The sequence below is a fragment of the Ostrinia nubilalis genome, chromosome 20 (genome assembly GCF_963855985.1).
Source record: "Ostrinia nubilalis chromosome 20, ilOstNubi1.1, whole genome shotgun sequence".
NCBI lineage: Eukaryota > Metazoa > Arthropoda > Insecta > Lepidoptera > Crambidae > Ostrinia > Ostrinia nubilalis.
In genome coordinates, this window is record NC_087107.1 from 8,838,965 (window position 1) to 8,851,062 (window position 12,098).

Genomic DNA, 12,098 nt, shown 5'->3' on the forward strand with positions numbered 1-12,098 from the left:
TAAAAATCATTTTTTGAAAATAATCTAATAGCCTATGTTCATATTATGTAGCGGACGAGGCAAAGAAGATCGGCAAGACCTGAAACGAGATCAAGCGAGAAGCTTAAGACCGAACGCGATGGAGGACTGTTGTGAACGCCCTCTGCCCCATCTAGGGGACATAGGACCTTAAGTCAAGTCTAGTTCATCATTTTTTCAAATCGGTCTAGTAGTTTTTCAGCCAATTCAATACAAACAAACAATTAAATATTTTCTCTTTATACGAGTAATATTTAGTGCAGATAATGTAGTAATTACCCGACTGCGGCAGGAGGGTTATGTTTTTCAAATTTTAAACTTTTAGCGCAATCAAGCAATGAATAGGTACAGTTCTATTTTGTCTTTCATTTTCCAGGACATATCTAGATAGGCTCTAATTAGCAGTGTCGTGTTTCGGAATAATATGTCTCAGTAATTAAATCTATAAAAAGCCCAGTAGTGCTGTTATCACTGGAATGACGCGGTTATTATGTCGTTATAACTTACTACGCAGCGTTACTGACGAGTTATACAGCGGTAGCGCGTTGTAGGGATGTGTAAAATTACAGCTTTAAAGATATCGATTAACAATCGATTCGATAGGTATTTTTTTATGCAAGACAAAGCAGGTATTTGACCGCAATCGCACCTGGCGTTAAGTGAGATGCATTCTAGGTTGGTACATATCTGCCCTGTAAGCGCCTATTCCGATTATTATGGAATTAATATCGATGTGATAATAAGACTCTCCTTTTGTCTACCTGTTTTTAGTCCAATTAGTTTAGACTTAGACGTAGTTAGTACGCTAGGAGTCCTATAAAGAATATTATAGCGATCGCAATATTCTAAAAATAAAAATTTTACAACATTCAGAATGTTTATGGTTTGAAGAATCAAGTTTGTGATTATTAATTTAAGTGTTGACTCTAACCAAATAAATAAACTAATATTTTTTTACAAACATCTGATTAAATTTTATTCGATTTGATTACCAAGTATCGACATAATAATCGAGTTTTGATGTCGAATGTCACATCCCTACTCTACGCAGCTACTCTGACTGAATTATACAGCCGGGCATTACGATCGTATAAATCCGCTACGCGGCGCTAGTAGCTAACAATGTGTTTACTACCATTCTATAATATTCTACAGTCGTGGTAACTTTTAAATACGGGTTTTAATTACTTTGATTTTATTATGCTAGTCATATAATAGGTTTATTGCGTTGTGAAAATATTTCATAGGAAATAGAAAGAGGAATTTGACGCTTTTATGTGTAGCTTCAAAGTTAGACAACAACTTTAATAAACACCCTTCCATTAAATGTCGTCACAACAATTATGTCAGACATTATATGAGAGAATATTGCTCATAGACGTCTGACATAAGTTCAATCAGACCGACTGATTAACGTGTGGTTTAAGTATAATGATGTTTATTTTCGGAAAGGAATCAATTTCTATCTGTATCTTCTTTTACTACCTGATATTATTGTACCCAGAATCTCACGAGAGTCATTGGACTCTTAAATAGCAGGTGTCGCAAATTTTTTACATTTTACTAAAATGTAAAATGTAAAAAATTTAGTGAAATAAGAAAAATTATACATAATTATTATGTAAGTAAGTAGGTAGGTATAATCAAATCATCATCCTGCAAACAAAACATTTTCCAAATTATATAAAATTCCTACAGCTCTTGGAAAAGCCTGAAATGTCAAACAGGTCATGAATGTCAATACAAACAATATAGATCAACATCATGAAAATCAGCGATCAGTATTCAGTACGGAATATAAAAACAAAACATTTTAAAATACAGTAAGAATGCTTCCCACATTATTTTGAACCTTGTATCCTTATCTTTAATGTTCAAAATCAATGGCATAAATCAAACTTTTTATGCCCCTATAGAGGCTAGATGTCCTATAGATCCAAATATGAAATCCATCAAAGAGAATAAATAAAACTCACTGAAATTCTGTGACAATTTTTTTTTTGTTAAAAAATAAGTATGCGAGTAAACTGATGTCATCAACATTGTGACCGTATGCAAAGTCTTATGTTAAAATTCATTGTACTCCGTCAGTTATAGGGATAACGGTACGTCAGTTCAACTGATCAGTTATCTGACTATGAAAGAGCATTAGTATTTTTAACCGACTTCAACAAAAGGAGGAGGTTCTCAATTCAGTTGGTGTTTTTTTTTTTCAACTAGCAATACAACCTATCGCTGACATAGCCCGACGGATTAGCAAGCTGAAGTGGCAATGGGCAGGACACCTCATAAAGGTAGTAGGAACTATCAACCGAGCAATTTGGAAATCATTTGGGGGAGGCCCATGTTTAGCAGTGGACGTCCTGCGGCTGAAATGATGATGATGATGATGAAACAATCTGTCTGATGTTAAATTAAAATACGTATAGTTTTCAACCATAATTGAGAGGTAAAGCATAAATAATTACGACAGTTAATTATGTGAATTGTTGAACACTATTTGGCATTGCGATAGAATTGACAGAGTTCCAATCGCACAGACTAATATACACATTAAGCTAAGCACTGCGACATCTTATATAGTGGTATTAAAGACTATTTTGGAACAACAATGTATAGTCTGATATGCTATCGATTAGTAAATAATAACATGTCGAAAGTCATTATAACTAGAAATATGAGACAGACAACGCATACGCGGAACCTGGATCAGAACTCAAGGAAGGGTATAAAATTATTTTTTAAACCATTACAAAGCCACCCCACCTAATGGGAAGTGATTAGGCTGAAGGTAAAGCGAGCCTCACAGAGGCACTGGCTATCTTATCTCCAATTGCCAGAACACAATAATGATGTACGTTGTTGTTATGACGAAAGACCCAGATGAGATAGTGGTAGCTAGCCAGACGGACTTAGAACACCTACCACTAAATAAACCTAGCAGTTTTTTTTAATTACATTGACGGAGGGCGCTGGACGCAGGCCGCTACCAATCGGTCAACATTGAAATCATTGGGGGAGGCCTATGTTCAGCAGCGCACGTCTCCTATGACTGAAATGATGATGATGATGATGACATTGAACTGAAATATTTACAGATATAAATCACTGATTCAATTTTCAGATAGGACCACAGAACAGATTATACAGTGTGTCCGGGCATGTAGTGATCAAACTTTAAGGGCGTAATCTATGGACAATTTTATCGATGAAAATACTTCAAATTTGGGGCTTGACCCATTTCTCGAAAAATTACAGCGATTTAAGTTCTTAATTTTTAGTTTACACCTCTTCTTTAAAAAACAAGTGAAAGCGTGGGTAGCTTAACATTAATAGGCAAATATTTTATATCATGCGATAGCCAATAAAATTATCTATTGGTAGAAGAAGAAAGCAGACACAAGTTTCATACATTTTATGGGAGTAAGAATGGATTTAATTAAAAAATACATTACTTTTTTCACTTCTTTTTCAGTTATTTTCCAACACAAGAAAAACCAGGTCGTTAAGGTATGTTTTATTTGCATTGTATTTTTAGTATTTGAGCTATTCTACAAAACGAATGTAAATTTATTAGTCTACGTCTATTAGTTTCGACGTAATTGTTGAACAAAGATACCCCTTCCCAGCTGTTTCCATAGTAATCGGAATAGGTTGTGTGATTCTTTCAGGCAGTGCATTTTCGCATGTCGCGTGCGCTATGGAAACCGCTGGGAAGGGGTATCTTCGTTCAACAATTACGTCGAAACTAATAGACGTAGACTAAAAAATTTACATTTGTTTTGTAGAATAGCTCAAATACTAATAATATAATGCAAATAAAACATACCTTAACGACCTGGTTTTTCTTGTGTTGGAAAATAACTGAAAAAGAAGAAAAAAAGTAATGTATTTTTCTAATTAAATCCATTCTTACTCCCATAAAATGTATAAAACTTGTTTCTGCTTTCTTCTTCTACTAATAGATAATTTTATTGGCTATCGCATGATATAAAATATTTCCCTATTAATGTTAAGCTACCCACGCTTTCACTTGTTTTTTAAAGAATAGGTGTAAACTAAAAATTAAAAACTTAAATCGATGTAATTTTTCGAGAAATGGGTCAGGCCTCAAATTTGAAGTATTTTTATCGATAAAATTGTCCATAGATTACGCCCTTAAAGTTTGATCACTACATGCCCGGACACACTGTATTTCATAAAAAAATTGTGTCATTACAAATACACTAACACACTGCCCGTTAAGGTTCTAAATAACCTATTATATTAATCAACGAACTATTTAAGAACTCTATAAAACAAAAATAATTACTATTCGCGCATATTTCGAATGCATGCACATTATTTGATAAAGCTCCAACGTTTTCGGCATTGTAAATATGCGTTCGAGCGACGTACACGTATTTACATGCAAGTTTAGACAATTATAATGGACAGATAATGGGTTATTACACGCGCCGCAGTTTTGGCCTTTTGCCCGCGACAGGAATGATATTCCAATTTGGACACAAACAAACGAGAGCAGCCAACTCGTTTCGTGCAAAAGTGCAGTAAAAAGAGGGACAGTGATAAGCGACTGATTTTTTCGAGAACAAAATACATTAAGTAACACATACGTATGAAGCTAGACAAAACAAAATTACCGATGCTCAAAAATATACCAATTCCCTGTTTAACTATGTTCTATTCCAATCTACTTTGAAATCAAGCTTTGCCTAATAAAAATGGTATTATAAGCCATTTGTGAGCGATATTTTATACCAATATCAATAAAAATGTCATAATAACAACACATTTCAGACTGATTACAGGTTATTTTAGATAGGTATGATGACAGATTGTCGTCCATGATTGAGTTTCAGGGAAAATATTTGTTGCGTAAAAATAATTATTTATATTATTATTTTTTTGTGTAGACCTATTATTTTAATTATTCGAAACAAAATCTTAGGTATCTCTTGTTTGTGCCCAACGGCGAATAATCCCTTTTTTTTGACGCGTTGGAAATGTTCACATCGTCACCACTGCCGGGGGACAGGGTAGTGTGTGGGACTGCCGGCGCCCTAAAAAGGGCGCTGCTACTGCATTTCTACTAACTTACCATCTCTAAAATGGCCTGGCTGTTCTCACTCTGTGATAACACCGCGCACATTGCTGAATTGTTGGCGCAAAGAATATTATAATTCTGCCAACAATCGGGTCACATAATAACTCCGCTCTATTTTTAACGTGTCACAGCAAATATAGAAACAAACACACAGGTCATTGTATTTTTGGACTGTGACAAAACAAGGACACGGTTAAGTAGTAAACAGGTTATATAATTTCATGTGTATGCCAAAGAGAACAACGGTTAATTTTCTCATTACATTTGACCATACTAACTTTTAGAAAACATGAATTAAACAATAGTAGTATCATTGATAGAGAGAGAGGAAAAAGGAAAATATTTATAATATAAACTCACTGAAACCGGAGCCATTTTTTTACAAACTCCATGCGACGCTCTGAAATAACTTAGCCCATATCAGTTACTTGCCTTCAAAATTTTAATAATTCTTAATACTTTCACGTACTCTACATTACTATAGATCCTGTTAGAGTACAAGCAATAAATTAAAATATAATTGAAGTAAAATATTAGAAATCCTTGTTCATTCTCGAACTAATTACTGCGCGACTGTATATTTTACAGTCGCGAAGAGCACGTAACAACTGCATTTGCCGTCACAAATGCAGATAAACGTGCATTAACTGCCGTTATGAAATATTGTTGTAAATAAACCTTGCGGAATTGGGACTAAGAGTTTTGGTCGTTAAAATATGACACCACGTTGGACGATTGCGAGAAGTAAGAGATATTCTTGAATGGATGACCGAAAACCATAAAAACAACATCAAATATAGAACCGTTTACCAGGTATTTTATTATTATTGTTTGGTAGGTATAGCCCGACCAGGAACATAAAAACCCTCGCCATGTTGCGGAAAACGAATGGTACTAATTTCTTTTAATGGCAACAGTAACTGAAAACTTCATTGACATGTCACCTTGCATGTCAGTCTATTGCTGTCAAAGTGTAAACAAACTTTATTTTAAATGTGCGCAATTGATTTTGTGAATTAAATTGCTAAAATCTTTTTATAGTCGTGAAAGAAAAGTGGTTCACAATGTGTTAAAGTATTTGTCGAAGAGAAATATTAAGGGTTCGGACAATATTTTCATTGAATAATGTTTCCGACAAAGGTTGTCAAATTGACTGACATGTTTATCGTATAGTACAGTCCACTATGAAAATTAGCTGTGGTTTGTTTCAACTACCTATTTTAAAGTTTTTGTCACTTTATAAGTGTTGAATTTTATGGAATTAGGAAAGAAGTACCGAGTTTGAAGCTTTCATAAGCAGATATTGCAGTTGAATATTCAAGTTCTGAATTTGATTATTGATGAATAATAAAATAAATCCTACTAGCTCGATTGATGGTTTCATTTAATTTATTTATACCAGGTTACCTCTAATAATATTTTTTCGTTAATTTATGAAAATATCAAATTAGCCCGTAATCCTGAATCCTGATACATAAAGTTAGCCTATTAATTTAACACACGTACGACTGTACTCAGTGTTGCACTATCAAATGCAATTGACGCGCCTCTATGCCAGGGTTTTTATGTTCCTGGTCAGGCTATACCTAGAGTAAATGTCGATATGAACCTAAAAAAAAATTTATAAAAAAAAATAAAACCGACTCCAAAAAACCTACACTAAAACGTAGAAAAATAATTACTAATTACCTACTTATTTATTAGGACGAATTATTAATATTTATGTAGGTATACCATGATTGATACTTTTGGAGTCGGTGCAGGCAAACTTTACATGTTTTATAATCTTGGCACCGACTCCAGAAGTATCAATCATGATATACCTACATAAATATTAATAATTCGTCCTAATAAATAAGTAGGTAATTAGTAATTATTTTTCTACGTTTTAGTGTAGGTTTTTTGGAGTCGGTTTTATTTTTTTTTATAAAATTTTACTTATTTCTTGCTTTTTAGTTAACTAATTATTACCTTGATGTTACCACTGAAGGTAGGCAGTACACTGAGACCAAAAAAAATTGGTTCATAATCGGCGGAGATATTGCGTATAAAAAAGTTCATCCCCAATTTTCCACCCTTGGGGGTGAAATATTTTCTTCAAATTCGCATGAAACCACCCTTTTGATAATACCTATTCAACAAAAAAATAATCGTTCAAATTGGTTTATAATCGGCGGAGATATTGCGTATAAAAAAGTTCATCCCCAATTTTCCACCCTTGGGGGTTGTTTTTTTTTATTATTAAATTTAAATGGGACCACCCTTGAGGTATTACCTATACGCCGAAAAAAGATTTGTTCAAATCGGTTCATAATTGGCGGAGTTATCGCGTAACAAACATAGAAAAAAAAAAAAAAAAAAAAAAAAAAAAAAAAACATACGGGTCGAATTGAGAACCTCCTCCTTTTTTGAAGTCGGTTGATAATTATAAAAGTCTTTACCACTAGATGTTAAAAATTAATAAAATTTAAAAAAATCTACCACAAAAAGTTAAACACGAAACAAAAGTTAACACTTAGCCTACTTAGTTTAAATTTTATTGCCATTTAGTACTCGTATGTAATTTTATTAACTACTGTTAACGCATTTTTAAAAAAGTGAAATAAATGTTCACATTTATTTCCAAACTGATTGGAGGCGCGTCTAGGACTGGTCACGATAAAATATTTTTTTATTCGAAATATCTATTGTCAAAATAGGTTTTAACCTAAACTGTTTGCATTCTGAAATATTGCACGCGATTGTAAATTTTCGCGCTTCTATTTTTAAATGTGAAAAAATTGACAATCGATATTTCGAATAAAGAAAAACTGTTTTTAAAATCTTGGAGTATTCTTTACCCTCAGAATACGGAACAAACCAGAAACCGTCAACGGGCGTAAATGTGTATTCATATAAAGTACTCCAAATCGCACTACTTTGACTTTAAAGCAATCAGTCAATGGCCGGCGCGCGCATTGTTTACATATCCGTCAGATTGACACTTTATAATTAAATTATGCCGTCTTGTGCCGTTCCAACATGTAAGAATGCTACTGGAATTACGAAGAAAGTGCATGGGATCATGTTTTATCCGTAAGTAGCACATTTCCAATTCATTTTAATTAAATAATAATTTTCAAAAAAAATCACGGTTGTATTTTGTAAGTGTTGCCACAGGTCAACGGAATATTTTACCCTACTTTTTTATATTGAATTACATTTGTCTACTTATAAAAAATTCACGCGTTAATTTTGTTAGCGTTACCACAGAATAATGGAATATTTTCCCCATCCTTTTTGTTTTAATTAGTTTTTAGTGTAATTTCATCCATGACATGATAACCTGATTAATTAAATTATAAGTGCCATTTGTGGTCTAAACTGAATAAATATTTTTGATTTTGATTTGATTTCAATATATTGAATTAATTTATAATATTACTCCCTAATAATGAGGAGATAATAAATTACTATCGTGAATTTCATACTTTCCCATTTATTCAAAAGTAAGGCATTGGTATCAACAGATCAGCAGCAGCAATATTTGTATATTTAATAATAATTTTAAGTAATTAATTATTGCTTACATACTTACTCTGATTTTTTTTCAGGATACACAGCCAGAGTTGCCTCGCAATCAAATTTAAGTATTGGTGATGTTTTTGATTTGGATTCTGTTTTTCACTCCAAGAAAAGTTAAACTAAAAGCACTACTGCGCCGTAAACAAATGTTTTGTTGTCGATATGTTTACATAATAAAGAACCTTAAGTTTCTTTTTTGTTTTACTTGGCATTCTAAAATTTATATTCGACTTTTGTAATTGACTTTTAAATAACATATTATACCTACATAAAATATAGTACATATATTACACTATTTAATAGAAATAAATAATCATCTTACACTTAGTTACTTCGGAGTAAAAATTAAATTCATAGGTAGGTAGGTACTATCTATGCCTATGGCCAGTCATGTCGTCTCGTTCTATCGCAAAGAATCACCATTTGATAAGAGCGAGAGCAAAAACGGAAATGGATAGTTAACACTGGCCGTGTGTACTTATTTCACTTACTTATTTTTTACTTGTTTAACATCTCTTTAAAAAATTACATAATTTTACCCCAAAAATGGGGGTGTCACACGGCGCTAGTAACACTAAAGGGGGTAGAGGGGCGCGGGAGGGGAAGTATTTTGGACACAAGTTGCCGCGTAGAAATGTTATCGAACACTCCTTCTGGTTTGTTCTGTATTCTGAGTCTTTACCTAAAAGACTGGCTAGATTTTCTTCCCCAATTTATTAGACACTGCCCTGTTTCCCGGACACTATAGATAATATCTTTGGTCGCAAAATACATTGTTGTGGTCTACAATGTGACTTTTACGTCGCACGGATTAGTTCCTTAAGCTGCAGCTTGGTGTTACGGCTTTTATTGTTATTACGTGTCTAGGACCATAAGGCCCGGTTCCACCAAAGGGGAGCGGAGTGAAGCAAAGCGGAGAAGTGTCGGGCCGTCAAATTTTTCTATAGAATTTGACAGCCGCGGCGGCGCGGAGCGGAGAAGAAAATTGGAAATAATGAAAACTGAGGTGGAATTGTGTAAAGCAATCGTAACCATTTGACAGTTCATAACGTACGATTATTCTGTCAAACGCTTTGTTTAACTGACTTTACACAATTCCACCTCTGATTAGTTATTCAAAACACTTCTCCACTCTGCTTCGCTCCGCTACGCTTTGGTGGAAACCGGGCCTAAGTCTGTAGTGCTGATGATACTCTGTATGCAAGATGACTGCTGATATTTAACCCACTTACTCCTACCAGGTGTTATAACACCGCTAAAAAGTAGTTCGGGATATCCTCAGATAAATTATAAAAATATCGAGAATTTGTTTACTGTTCCTTGTATTTTCTCTTCATTACGAATCAAGCTGTAATTGAGTATGTTCGATATCGCATATTTGCTTTATTTTGTTAGTTTTTTATTATTTTGAATTCTGTTATTTAGTTTTGTGCAAAAACGTCTAATAAATGGTAAGATATTTCATAAACTTGCTATTAATACCTCAGATTATACTAGTTATTATTTTATGTACTACTGTTTGCTACAAAACAATAAACATATATGTTTTTGAAAAGCTTTACATTTTTGAGACTTTTTATGACAAAATTACGATCGGTATTTTAACACCTGGTCGCATAATCCACGTCTAACCTGTATATTCATTAAAAGTTTAGGCCACGATATAAAAGACCGCTGAGACTTCACGAAATTGTGGACGTATTAGAAAACATTGACGACGATGCTCAGATACCGAATCACATAGCAATTTTACCACCAGAAAATGCTAATGCAGAAGCAACGGATGAATATTCTGGTGAAGAAGACCATGTTACCTTACAAAATCTTCCAGGTTAGCCTGGTTCCGTTTATCTAACTATAACCTGGAAGATTTTGTCAGGTAATGTGGTCTTCTTCACCAGAATATTCATCCGTTGCTTCTGCATTGCTACTTATAGCGTGTAAGGTCCAGGTTCGCAACTTAGAGCCTAGGCAGAAGTACTGTACGACAATTTATTAGTCTTCTTCAGATAAAGATGACAGCATCCCGCTCTCTGATTTTTTTAAAAGTAAGACGATATGAATCTAATGATGCCTCCAATGCAGTTAGTTCTTCTGCCTTGAAAGTACCTACCGCAATCACAATTACAACAATACAATATAGTTCAAGTACCTTCTGTGAAAGTTCTGTGCGAAAATGTCTAAAATATACATGGCAAAGCAGTCATACTCCTAAACAATATTTATGAAGAATGGCACCACAACCAGGGTCCACGGAGCTTACATCCCTCCCTGTGTACAACTTTACTTACGAGTACTACACGCAACTGACATGTAAAATTTGCAAGAAAAAATCAATTTGGTGTAAAAAATGCGCCACGTACTAAAGCATCCTAGGCTATGATTTATGTCTTACCATATACAATAGCTCTGAATAAGATTTTGGTATTTTTTTTAGTAAATGAGTATAACTTACAACTCCTTTTTAACTCTTAAACCTAACAAAATCATAGTATGTTTTTTTCTCATAGTAGTAGTTGTGGTAGTAGTACATTCTCCGACCAGGTGTTTAAACACCACCCATTTTCCGGCTTTTCCAGTTGACCAAGAATTTTTCTAATATTTTTCTGTGGATACTTGACCTCTATTTAGAAACATACTAAAAATTTATAAAAATTGACAAGTATAAAAAGTTTCAGGAGTATCTGGGTTAAACGTTTTGAATCGATATTAATACAAGTAGAACTTAATACAGAGAGATTAACGTAGGTCGTAAGTTAAGGCAAAGATCAAGGTTGTGATTTCAGTAGTTATTTGTCTGCGATTTGTCTGAACCTCAAAGTAGCGTGTAGTGCATCAATCAATGTCTGTATCAAAGAGCTGGTTTTACAAAACATTTTATCAGGTGAGATATAGGCCAGAGCTTCTCGTTTTTAGTTAAAAAATATGGAAAATAGCTCAATCTACAAGTGAAATTGTACGAGTATCATATCTATAGCCATCTGTAAAATAATCACTTGCTAGTTACTTTTTGACAAATATTATGGATCTACCTATTACTTATCTAAGAATAGCACCATTTTTAGGACAGTCTAAAACCAGATTTGCGTGGATAATCACGCTACTATCGACAGAAGAAGATTGAGAGAACCGTCATTTTTTCTAAAAACTAAAAACATGTGACCAAACAAAATCTTTAACCCTCACGTAAGTTCATTAACTCTTGGCAAGTTTTAACACCTGGTGACGCCATCTGGCGGCGGGCCAAGCACCTAGGGATCCATTCTCCATGGTCCACCCATGTGAGTGATGTCTTCCTTACTGCTATAGAAATAAGGACGAGATTCGTCAGTACAGTGTCGAGATATGAGTTGTGATTGATGCAAGGTGCTTGACCTGGTAATTAGGTGATTTCAACTATGCATCTTTA

General features: G+C 33.9%; 1 protein-coding gene and 1 long non-coding RNA gene across 2 annotated transcripts in view; one reads left to right on the forward strand and one right to left on the reverse strand.

Annotated features, from left to right (window-relative positions):
* The window catches only part of LOC135081595 (enolase-phosphatase E1-like), a 38,062-nt gene that overhangs the window by 19,633 nt on the left and 6,331 nt on the right, over positions 1–12,098 (reverse strand). The gene's annotated exons all lie outside the window — the stretch shown is intronic.
* LOC135081602 (uncharacterized) lies at positions 7,969–8,881 on the forward strand. The gene is made up of 2 exons (XR_010259224.1): positions 7,969–8,200; positions 8,719–8,881. It is a non-coding gene; the product is annotated as an uncharacterized LOC135081602 (long non-coding RNA).